Source organism: Cebidichthys violaceus, unplaced genomic scaffold, assembly GCF_023349555.1.
Source record: "Cebidichthys violaceus isolate CVI_PGR_0920_01 unplaced genomic scaffold, fCebVio1.0.p SCAF_23, whole genome shotgun sequence".
In the NCBI taxonomy this organism is placed as follows: Eukaryota; Metazoa; Chordata; class Actinopteri; order Perciformes; family Stichaeidae; genus Cebidichthys; species Cebidichthys violaceus.
This window is the reverse complement of record NW_027176406.1, coordinates 3068586-3081461: the sequence shown is the minus strand read 5'-3', so window position 1 is coordinate 3081461 and position 12876 is coordinate 3068586. Positions and strand designations below refer to the sequence as shown.

Genomic DNA, 12876 nt, shown 5'->3' with positions numbered 1-12876 from the left:
GCATACCTTTCCATCCTGCTGTCAAGAGGATTTTATGCAAAAGTATGAAATGTTGTGAGAAATAGCCTTCCTGTTTGCTCAAAATGGTAATGTTGCTAAAATTAAGGGAGAAGAAAAATTAAAAGCAACTGATCATTTCGTCATTTCGTTGAACCCTCCTGATATTTTTCATACTGTCTTGACACATTTAACAATAATTGGTTGGCCATACACTGGATTTAATAGTCAAATTATTCCACATTCAAGTGAAAGGCTTCCATCCAAATGTATTTATTATGTTATAAAATGTGAACTACTGTGTGTTTACATCAGCAGGAGTTATGCAAATGTGCTGAAGGGGATGTAACAAGACTACATAATTAAACAAGCGCCTGTAACTCTGCAACAGCACAGCATTTGAATGCCTACCAGCCTCAGATTGCATTAACTGTATTTTATTTAAATAAATGGGCGACTTCTCCGTCCACACAAACCAATCTTTTCCACCCATTTAAAGAGGGGAATGGCATTCAACAAGGGTCTCAGCTGGATTCATGTTGTTCACATTGTTTGGTGTTACTCATGCAAACTTATAATAGGCAAAACAAAAACAAGAAAATGTCCGCCAAACTACGCTGCACAATTGAGGAAGTAGAGACATTGTTTTTGTTATTGTTTGCTGATTAAATGATTCAGCGGGTGTCGCGGATGTCAGGGCAGTTTTAGCGAGCATCGCTATGGCAATCAGCTGAGAATCCTGTCGACAGTGAGGGGCTACTGTGTGCAGTGGAAAACCAAATAGCGAAAAGGACCTTGCACCAAAAGTGAGTTGAGTCGAGTCGAGACAAACCATGCAGTGGAAAAGCTAATTTCCCAAAAATGTCAAACGTATCCTTTAAAAGCGGCTTGTGTATTTAATGCACTTATTCTTGAGCCTACAGATATTGAAATATATGGATAAATGATAATCTACTTTTTATAAATAGTATAATAACATGTTTGTCAGTTTTGTGTATTTTCTTCTTCTAGTGTCAGTTTGAATTGATGGCTTAAGCTTGCACTATATTATGCACTATATTTTTTGAGGATTTAATGGATTTGTCATATCTATGAATAATCAGCCCTGATTACTTTTCAGGCCTGCGCTCACTCAAATAACCGTCAGGGAGAGGGCTTAAATAAAACCCTGTAATTTACCAATGTTGCATAAGTTATGTGCGACTGACATGGACATTTTTGCCAATGAAGGTGAACATGGACATTTCATTAGGATCTATTTTGATTTCATCACATTTATGTGTGCTATGGATGAAAAACAAACTAAATTCATGCCCCCCACTAGTCCATGTCTGCAAGTGTATTTATTTTGTATATGGGAGAAAGTGAGAGCGCGAGAGGTGATGAGCAGCCCTCAGGTTCTCTTGTTCAAATGTTCCCTCCTGTGTTTTCTCTCTAAGTTTACCAATGAAAAAACATGGGCAGCGCCCTGCAAGAGTGTGTTCTCTTTCACTACAGCGGTCTAGCTATTGATTTCCTTCGGACTTTTGTGGTTCAATTTGGCTTTGAAAAAAAAGAGTGTTTTGATTCAAGCCGTGTTTCTTAAAACAGAGTCACTGAGGTGTCCCTGGGCTGCAGATCCTGTTCCACCCTGTTCATACCACTGGGAGAATTAGCCTAAGACACAATAAGCTCCCCTCAGGTTGTTTGGTATGCTGTATGTCAGGTCTGCCAATTGTAACAACTAGAACGGAGAAACAAATTGTACTATGAGTAAAAAGTACATTAAGTCTTTGAAAATAATGTTTGTGTAAATATATTACACAAATGTTACATAAAGCATCAACATTTGCTCAAATGGTTTTAGTGAAACATCTCAAATGCACCGACAACAATGTTTCTAAAGAAACACGTCCTTTTAAATAGAGTGTCTAACAGTGTAGCAGACAGTTATTAGTGTGAAGCAGAGGTGGGCTACGTGAAAGCATTTTCTAATAGAATATTGTTGTTTCAGGGAGCCTCTAAAGTCAGTATCTTTACTTTCCTCTCTCTCTCTCACTACCCAAGGTTTGGCAGAACAGACTAAGTGTGGCTCTTCCAGAGAGCAGGTATATCCATTCCTCCCCTCTCTTTATCTTTTGCTGTGCCCCCTCTCTGACAGCAGTGTCGTTACAATTGTTAACCCAACCCCAGCCACCTCTGTTTTGTCAGCAAAAATGCTCCGGGAAGCGGAGCGCTGAAAGATGCCCCTTCTTCTCTTTACTGAGTGGAAAAAAAATATATAGTTCAATTATAGTGGCTGTCAGGCCCATATGAGTTTGTGATGGCCTGAGCTAAGCTGGGGGTGGAAGATAAAGTCAACTAATGTAGTGGAGCGCTATGAGGATATAGATTTGCTGCGTCATTAATGCAACACAGCTTGGTTTAAAACTCATATTGGAAAACACAAAGAGAAATCGACAAAATTCAAAAACTTATTCAACTCAGGATGTACTGTAGAAGCACTGACTCACCAAACAGGTAAAAATGGAGAGAGACAGTGAATCAATGTAGTTAACAGAAGTGATTTAGTGGATCAGTGAGTCGATGTGTGCGTCAGCCGTGTGAGTTAAGAGCTGATGTCTCGGCTGCTGCGGGGCTAAGAGGGATTTTAAACTGGAGGAGGTGGAGTTAATGTGGGATCTTGAAGAGCAGAGAGCTGCCCTTGCTTTTTTCACCCACTCTCAGCCCACCGCTTCGACACAGATGATAAGAGGCCCCTAGCAGAGTGCAAAGGCACATAACCCACACACACACACACACACACACACACACACACACACACACACACACACACACACACACACACACACACACACACACACACACACACACACACACACACACACACACACACACACACACACACTTGTGCAATGCAGAAAAAAAGACCTCAGCTATCAATGAGGAGGAAGATAGAGGAAGATACCGCAGGACAAAAAGCACACACATAAACGGCACAAACTGTGAAAGAATACTGAGACTGTGGAAAGACTAAACAAGGTCAGTTTCCTAGAGCTGCTTAGCCCATTTACGCTATGGCCAGAGGGTGATAATCTGACTTTTAATCAATGGCCAGGCCACCACTGATTGGCTAAGCCCCAGTTCAGTGTGAGGAGGTGGCAGTCCTGAATAAAAGAGGAGCTGAATGATATCAGGGATTCTGAGTCAGCTGCGACGTCAATAGTGGCATCACAGGCCCATCCTCAGCATCACCAGCGGCATCAGGCTATCTGGGGCGACCTGAGGCCACACCCATCGATATGCAGCCTCCTCTCCTCACAGTTGGCACGGTTCAATAAGAGACAGTAAAACAACAGTGTGTGCCGTAGAGCCAGCCCTCCAGACGGTGGAGGTTACTGTGATCAGCATGGATTAGATGTCTTTTCAGCCTGATCAATGAGAGATCGAGGTGGGGGGGTTGGTGGCTTGGTCGGGTGGAGGAAGCTTTGGTGCCACCTCCTGCAGGCTGTAATGACTCAGATTGCTGGTATATGGAGCTGCGGGAGGCAGAAGAGGGGCTGTTTGCTGAGCAGGGGATAAGACAGATGCTGCTTCATGCAACAGCAAGCTTTAGAAAAGGAACTTTTTGAACTTAGAGGGAAAAAAAAGATTGTGGACTTTTTGACAATAGTTCATCAATCATCAATAATACACATTGGACCCCAAATGACTGTTACTGTAAAGGAAAGAAGTGACTCACAGGTACAGACCATAACAAGTTGACCTCAAGCCCTGGATAGCTGAATGTAAAAATGATGATACATAGCTGATCTGAATATCTATAGGGTGCCTGTCTTAGCTGATGACTGCTTTGTGTAACATATTTATCATTTGCTAGTTTTTTCATATTTCACAGCAAATGGCTTTTCAGATCTTGGTGTGCTCTCAGAAACCATCTTCACCGATCAGGCATGTATACAGTAGGACACAATGTTTATTTCTATTCCAAGCTTTATGTACTTCCAGTGAGATCAAAGTCCTATTTCAGAGGGTAGAAAGAGTAACACAAGATAATATTAGTTTATTTTGACAAGGATCCTCAGAAGCAATAACATCAGTGATTGTTTTCATCATAACTGACTTGTGGAGAAAACTACTTCACTCTACACAGCTACACAGCTCTTCACTACAGAAAAAAAATACTAGATATTGTTTGGGCCAAAGCTAAAGTAAAATAAGGACAAATTGTGCTTAAATATACAATATAATTCAAAAGGTTTTAGAGCGCAGGGTAATTCTGAAATTTAACCTCAGAATAATCCCTGGCAGCTAAATGATTTTACGTAAACTAATGCATTCCATTCATTCCGATTTAGCAAACAAACAAACAAAATTATACTATTTATAGTTATTCTTTTTCACTGCAGCACTGCCTTCATGATTCTTGCCATTATAATCCTGGCAGTGGAAAGACTGGAAAGTGATGAGGACAAGAGCTCAACACACACGGTCCGAGACTGAGAAACTAGTCTTCTCAGCTATAAATAATCTGGACACAGAGAAAGCAAATGAGCAACACTCTCCCTTCTGTCAATATTGATGACTATTATGCCCTTGAGCAAGGCAATTAACCCTCGAAAGCTCCGGCAGCCGAGCTCCACTGAAAGACTGTGGTTGTGTTGGGCAGCTACATGTGTGACTGCGTGTAACTGAATGAATGAGTGTATGTGAAACGAGAAGTTGATGGAAAAAAAGCCATGCATCAAACCAGCTACACAAATACATGGAAAAGACGACACCAGATACCACACACACACACACACAGTAGCGCACACAATATCTGCATATTCATGAAAGCAATCTATAACTGCATGTTTCTGATCAAATGACTTTAGCCACCACCCTTCCTGCTGGAGTGCAGTTGGGGCCCCAACAAGCGGCCTATTTAGCGCTTGTTGTTGTTGTGCGGAGTGGTTGAGGAGGTTTACCTGGCCGAACACACTGAACCAGTGTTTAACCCCGGAGCACCGTCACTCACTCAGCAGCTCAGTAGCATAAACGCACCACTGTGTGCGCCGACGTGTTTGTGTAGGTGAGCGCGTGGCTCTAACACTGGGGCCACTGTCAGTGTGAGTCATTACACAGGTGTGAGTGTGCATGAAGTAAAGGCTCATGGCACTGAGGTGGACTTCTGTTAATGATGAGTATAACGATTTCATACAAACGAATCAAGATGAGATGAAATGAAGCTCAATGTGCCACTGCCCTCTGCTTCTAGTGTAGGTGAAAAGCCTGACTCCTGTTACCTTTTCTCCTCTGCGATAACTTCTCACTGCCAGATCAACCTCCTGTTTGGGCACAGACTCAGTGGGGAGGTGGAGATGTGAGAGGCGCCATGAGAGCACGTAAGGGGGATTAGACGGAGACACAGAGATGCACAAAGTGAAACCTCGTGCCAATATGCTAACATACTAAAGGTCTTTGAACTGAACGAAGAATGAAGGAACCTTTCTGTCACTTTCATCGTTAGCTACATAGGCTAAAGTTATTATTATCATCAGGAAATGTCTCACCTGGCAGTTATAATTTTCTAAATGGTAAGCTATAAATACACATAATTCAGTCTCTATACTTGACTCAAACTGTTAATTCATAGTCCTTCAGAATTAACGTTTCTCAACACCAGACACCCACTGAACATATAGTTGGGAAATAGCACACTAGCTCGTTCATTCTTGTCTCATTTGAAGTCTGATAAACCGTAAATTCATCGGATTCAGATGGCCATATTTACCAATTTACTGGTTTCCATGAAAACGCAGCTGTCAAGGCATTCGTCATACAGAAGTGGCCGTGGTTTCATCTGAAGTTGGTTGAAAAATACGCAACCTGGCCTCCCCAGGGTCAGTGGTGTCACTTCTCGAGCTCCCCACTGAGGAGCAGGCAGCCTCTGCTGATTCTACCCCGGGGCAGTGCACCTCCAATTGGACATGTCAGTCTGCCAGGCAGGGGACTGGAGGAGGGAAGGGGGCTCGCAACGGGAAAAAGGGCAGCCTGCATGCCCTGAGGCAGGCGTCATGCAGCTGTCAGAATCTGTGACCCCCACCCTGTCTCTGCCACATCAAGCTTCACACAGGGCACCAACCAAGGCCGAAGGAGGGACTTAGGGGTTGATGGGCATCACCTCACCGTCGCTCCTTCAGGGAGAGAGAGACAGCTTGGCCGGAAGAACCAGTGTTGATGCCTTTTTAATTGAGATTTTAAATTTTAATTTTACCTGTCATGCAAAGCCCTGCACGGCTTGTGACTTGCCCTGTCACTCCTCATCACCCCACCCCTGGAGTGTGGCAAGGAAATGTATAATTTATCAAGCTTTCTTGTTAAAAGCATTTGTGAGACAACATCTGAATTGATTAGAAATGTGGGAATTTTTCGACAAAATAAAATGCCGCGGAGATAACTAAACAATGACTTTAATAAAGTAGCCTATGATTTCATAAAGCACAACCCACATACAAATGTTAAATGCACGAGAGTCTGGATGTTTTGGTTTCATTTCAAATGAATTGCTTGTGTACCTCACATTGACAACCATCAGCTATGACAGAGCTGTTCTGCCATGATGGGACAGTGATGTCCTCCAGTGCCAAGCTTCCCCCAGCTTAACTGTGTGTTTGTATTGGCAAATGGAAAAGCGACCAGCAAGTACGTTACAGTTTTAGCACAAAACTTTTCATAGAATCCAACTGAAGGTCACCGACCATTTTCCGCATTGGATGAAATCGAGGGTATAAGTCACACACACACACAGAGAGAGAGAGAGAGAGAGAGAGAGAGAGAGAGAGAGAGAGAGAGAGAGAGAGAGAGAGAGAGAGAGAGAGAGAGAGAGAGAGAGAGAGAGAACAACAGAGGTCAACCAAAAAAGTGCATACATTCAGTCTTGGGCCTTGCGGGCTCCAGCTGTGTGTGTTGCTCGGTGGGAGCGGGCTGGTCACCTTGGCTCAGCGGGTGATTCTGTAGATAACAGCAGTAAGGAGGAGGATCAAAAGAAGGTCAAAGCAAAATAGCGAGAGGCCACTTGAACAGCAGACGAGCAAAATCACAGAGAAAATGATATGGTGAGAGGCAGCGACATAATACTACACTACAAATACAGCTACATAACTTTTATTATTTGAGTTTGCTTCATTTAGTCTTCCTTGCTGATTTCCAAATATATATTGTATCTGTTTATTTACATATTTATAGGTGCGGGGGGGGGGGGGGGGCTGTAAACCACTAAGCGCTACGTCTATGAAGACTCTTACACTCCGCTTGTCGGAAACTCTTTACACTTATCACCATCAAGATATGTGTGCTCGGATGTCGATGCTTCTCTCTATAAGTGCCCTCTCGCTCTCTTTGTTTATGTCTCACCTTTTTCTTTCTCCACTCTTCTCTTCAAGCAGGCATTGGGTAAATGTTTGCATTTTCCCCTTCATATGAACTTTACCACAAAGTAACACTAACAATCTCAGATAACCGTCTCTAAAAAGCCAGCCCTTACAATTCCCAAAGTGGACAGAATGTGGAGTGCAGCCCCAGAGTGACCCCTTTCTGTCAAATGACCCGGTGAGATGAAGAAGTGTCTTCAGCACCGAGCACTACAAGAAGCATGAAGACACTTTATTGCATTTTGCCAGGGCATATTTCAGTGCAGTTTGTACTTTTGTTTCATATGTTTTCTTGACAGTGTATTTCCATTTATTCCACAAAATTCCTGTATCATGTGTTATAGTGTTTGCATATAGTCATCTCCACACTCTAGGATAAAGGTGTGGGTGGGATTTTGTGGAATATTGGGGTGGTCCAAATAAAGAATTGCAGCTATAAATGTCGTATCAATATTTGTCAAATATTTTTTTTCTCTCTCTCTCTCAAATAATATATATATATATATATATATATATATATATATATATATATATATATATATATATATATATATATATATATATATATATATATATATATATATACACACACACACACACACACACACACACACACAGTTGTGGTCAACAGTTTACATACACTTGTAAAGAACATAATGTCATGGCTCTCTTGAGTTTCCAGTTATTTCTACAACTCTGATTTTTCTCTGATAGAGTGATTGGAACAGATACTTCTTTGTCACAAAAAACATTCATGAAGTTTGGTTCTTTCATGACTTTATTATGGGTTAACAGAAAAAGTGACAAAATCTGCTGGGTCAAAAATATACATACAGCAGTGCTAATATTTGGTTACATGTCCCTTGGCCATTTTCACTTCAATTAGGCGCTTTTGGTAGCCATCCACAAGCTTCTGGCAAGCTTCTCGTTGAATCTTTGACCACTCCTCTTGACAGAATTGGTGCAGTTCAGTTAAATTTGATGGCTTTCTGACATGGACTTGTTTCTTCAGCATTGTCCACATGTTCTCAATGGGATTTAAGTCAGGACTTTGGGAAGGCCATTCTAAAACCCTAATTCTAGCCTGATTTAGCCATTTCATTACCACTTTTGATGTGTGTTTGGGGTCATTGTCCTGTTGGAACACCCAACTGCACCCAAGACCCAACCTTCGGGCTGATGATTTTAGGTTATCTTGAAGAATTTTAAGGTAATCCTCCTTCTTCATTATCCCATTTACTCTCTGTAAAGCACCAGTTCCATTGGCAGCAAAACAGCCCCACAGCATAATACTACCACCACCGTGCTTGATGGTAGGCATGGTGTTCTTGGGGTGAAAGGTCTCACCTTTTCTCCTCCAAACATATTGCTGGGCATTGTGGCCAAACAGCTTGATTTTTGTTTCGTCTGACCACAGAACTTTCCTCCACAAGGTCTTATCTTTGTCCATGTGATCAGCAGCAAACTTCAGTCGAGCCTTAAGGTGCCACTTTTGGAGCAAGGGCTTCCTTCTTGCACGGCAGCCTCTCAGTCCATGGAGATGCAAAACACGCTTGACTGTGGACACTGACACCTGTGTTCCAGCAGCTTCTAATTCTTGGCAGATCTGCTTTTTGGTGGTTCTCGGTTGACTCTTCACCCTCCTGACCAATTTTCTCTCAGCAGCAGGTGATAGCTTGCGTTTTCTTCCTGATCGTGGCAGTGACAAAACAGTGCCATGCACTTTATACTTACAAACAATTGGTTGCACTGTTGCTCTTGGGACCTGCAGCTGCTTTGAAATGGCTCCAAGTGACTTTCCTGACTTGTTGAAGTCAATGATTCGCTTTTTCAGATCCATGCTGAGCTCCTTTGACTTTCCCATTGTAGCGTTTGTGGGCGTTTGTATCCAATGAGCCCTATTTAAATGGCCTCAGAGAAGTCACCAGCTGTAGTCACTCATAATCACTCACAAGAAGTTAAGAGGCCATGCTATGAAGCTCATTTCATTGACACAACTTTCTAAGTCACCAAAATTGCTAATTCATGTTGCTGTATGTATATTTTTGACCCAGCAGATTTTGTCACTTTTTCTGTTAACCCATAATAAAGTCATGAAAGAACCAAACTTCATGAATGTTTTTTGTGACAAAGAAGTATCTGTTCCAATCACTCTATCAGAGAAAAATCAGAGTTGTAGAAATAACTGGAAACTCAAGAGAGCCATGACATTATGTTCTTTACAAGTGTATGTAAACTTTTGACCACAACTGTATATATATATATAGTATTAATGAGAAAGGACATTTGAGTGAATAGCAGAAATGAATATGTATAGTAGAGTAAATGCTCAATGACACTATTTGACCACACCCAAATTCAAAACACACTTTGAACTTCTAGGTGGCTTTGAGGTAGTGTGAGACAAACATTTCTTTAGTAAGGAAGCAGAGAGACACTTGTACACTCGAGCACTTTTGTAAAGTACTTGTTTCCCTTCGTGGTGGCAAAACACATTGCAAGGTTAAACTTTTTGTGTACAGCAAATCAAATCAGTGACAGCAAACATCACAACTGTAATGTTACTGCTCTGCGCGTTTTATAGTTTCTCACTAAGAACACAAACAGGTTATGCATGTCCACAGACATTATGTTGTTGTACTCCTGAAACCAAAGAATCCAGATTCACTCCACTCAACATAAAAAACATAAAACACCATCTCCTCTGGCATACCTCGACAAGTCTAGGTACAACCTCTCAAATGCCGAACTCCCTCTGACAAAAGATTTTAAAAAAAATGAAACACTAAAATAACTGTGAGAAACTTATTGCACACTTGATCATGACAGCAAGACAGATCGCAGCATTTATCAGCCAGGGCCATTCAGGGGGAGAAGCCAACTCGAAAAGGCGCTGTCCATAAATAAAGTCAGTACAGAGAGAGCAGCCAAACTATGTCAATTTCTTCAGTTCAACCGCGTGATATTCCACTTGATTTATAAAACCTCTTACTTGTTACAGCTACTGAGCACCGAGTTTACAGCAAAAGAGGTGTTCAGTAGAAAATCCAATATAAAAAAGCAACAGTTTCACATGCTCCACAATAGACCTGCTCGCTTTAGGAGGACGGACTCTGATTCCAACATCTGTACACTAACATACCGTCTCTGTACCGTTGTGATTGTAAAATGTACTTTTATCATCAGAGCACTGCCAGCACTGAAGAAATAGACATGTCAAACTTCCAAACTTGTCAACATTTTCTCCCGGAGCAGAAAGCGGTTAAATCTGTCATTATTGGGTCCCAGTCAATATTCAGTGTGTGTGTGTGTGTGTGTGTGTGTGTGTGTAGAATTAATGCTTTTCATGAAAGCATATCCAAGAGGTACATGTCCCAGGATCTTGCATGCAAAGTCTAATTGGTGGCCACTTTAAAAGGCAATGAACCCTGAACTTCCAGTCGGTTATAAGATGTAGCTTTATGCCCATCAGCAGCACAGGAGGACGTAATAGCACACAGTGTTGTGTAAACATTTTACAAAGGTAGCAATGGATAATATCACCTGAATGTTAATTCCTGTTATCAAAGGAGACAGAAACACTACAATGTCTGATAAGGTCACTAAAAATCAAGTTCAATATTTTAAAGTTTGTAGAAGAAAAAACTATATTAAAAGGGATTTTCCCTTCAGAGCAAAGTGTATATTTCCTATAATTACACAAAATAATAGTACCAAGAGGGGGAATTATAGGCTTTATGGTGATCTATGTATTTCCTACTTCTGTCGCATCTGATTTGAATTGGTTTAATCATGGTTGTGCACAATGGGTTGTATCAGTTCAGCAATATCTTCCTTTATCACTCATAAATCAATTTAAAAAGTTTTTTTTTTCTACCGGACGACAAGTGTGGAGAAGGGGGAATAAACGTCTGGTGCTGCTGATGCGCAATTACGCATAACGTCTAAAACCCATGGTGTTTATCCAAACCACACGCGCAGAGGGCGACGAGCAAAATGCAACTTTACAACAACATATGTTTAATTTACTCCCGTCTTTCAGAACACCGCTTAACTGTCCACCTGAAACTATCACATCAAGCTCAATTCCCGTCAAATCAAAACTTTTGCAGTGACAGACATCCTCCTCACATGTGACAGCACAAACAGATAGTCAGAGCGCTTTGTCTTACCGGTCCCGTTCCGTTTCCGACTTTCCTGGTGCTCGTCCGTGCTCAGCAGCAGTGGGAACAGATTGGTACAGACTGGCTGCCAACGCAAGAAAAAAAGCAGAGCTGTCCAGTGCAGCGGTTTTGTCAAGACAGACACCGTTACGCAACTTAGGGCGGAAGTGTCTTTTAACAATATAGGCGTACATGTGTTTGCGCCGATGGAGAAGCCGCTGTCATACCACAGCTGTTCATTTGAATGGACTTTTTGAGAAGACTGTGCCTTCAAAGCGGTTTTGAGTTTATCTCGTACGTTTTCAGTCAAGGATAGGCCATAAACACTCTTTAAGTCGGCGTATGTTTAGTAGTACACAGCACATGTTTAAAGAAAAATTACAACATAGTTCAACACTTAATATTTTCGAGTTCACTTCCTTACATAACAGCCATAACTCAAATAGAGTTTTATTTTGAAATATATGACCGGATGGCCACGCTCTTTTTTTAAGAGTTGCTTGACCCAACTCCAGCAGCACATCACAGATCTAAATTGTTCTTTATACTTTGACTGTAGGCTAATTAACAATAACAATATCGAATATTATAACCGTATCTACAAACAACAGGATATACAACGTGGCAAAACTGGTTCATTTTGTTGCACAAGTCACTCTCTTTCTCTCATTAAACATGCGTTTATGTGTATTTATTGTTTGTGCATGTGTCATAGGCTTTACCACTCACTTTAATGTAATATGGCAATATATTTGCCACCACAAATAAGAGACAAAACAAACTGAGCCATGGGGATTTAGTGAGTGTTCATTAATTCTAATATAAGAAATCAATCCAATAGAATTAACTGTGTTTCTTAATTAAACATTCATGTCGCTGCACCTCACAGACTGTCAAATAATAATTGGCAGCAAAACATTAGACACCGTAATGTAATGGTATGTCAACCTGCCTTGAAAGTGAATAGTATTGGTAAAATCTTATGTGACAGACAGTGTGGAGTCAATGAGGTGTTTATGTTGGCATACTTGAACAGTTTCCCAGACTCCATAGTAACTGCAGAAACAATAAACACCCCCACAGTGCCAGCTTTGTTCCAAGAAATCCAAGAAAAACATTGTTTAGATGCTGAGATTTACCGATGATGTAATTTAAATACTCGCCAGTTTAAGGACCTTCTTAAACATAATTTGTTCCATTAAATTCTATTTTCCTATCAACTTCAAACTGATTGTAATCTGACGTGATTAACAGAAAGGCTAATTGGCCTGATTATAGTGTGCTGGGGCCCTTTACAGTAGCGTGACAAACTGAAAGCAAAG

General features: G+C 41.3%; 1 protein-coding gene across 1 annotated transcript in view; it reads right to left on the bottom strand.

Annotated features, from left to right (window-relative positions):
* Positions 1-11598, bottom strand: part of znf385c (zinc finger protein 385C) — a 114466-nt gene extending 102868 nt beyond the window's left edge. Inside the window, exon 1 of the mRNA XM_068718887.1 lies at positions 11564-11598. The gene's annotated coding sequence lies outside the window, so the exon portion shown is untranslated. The remainder of the gene's footprint in view (positions 1-11563) is intronic.
* Positions 11599-12876: the final 1278 nt, after the last annotated feature.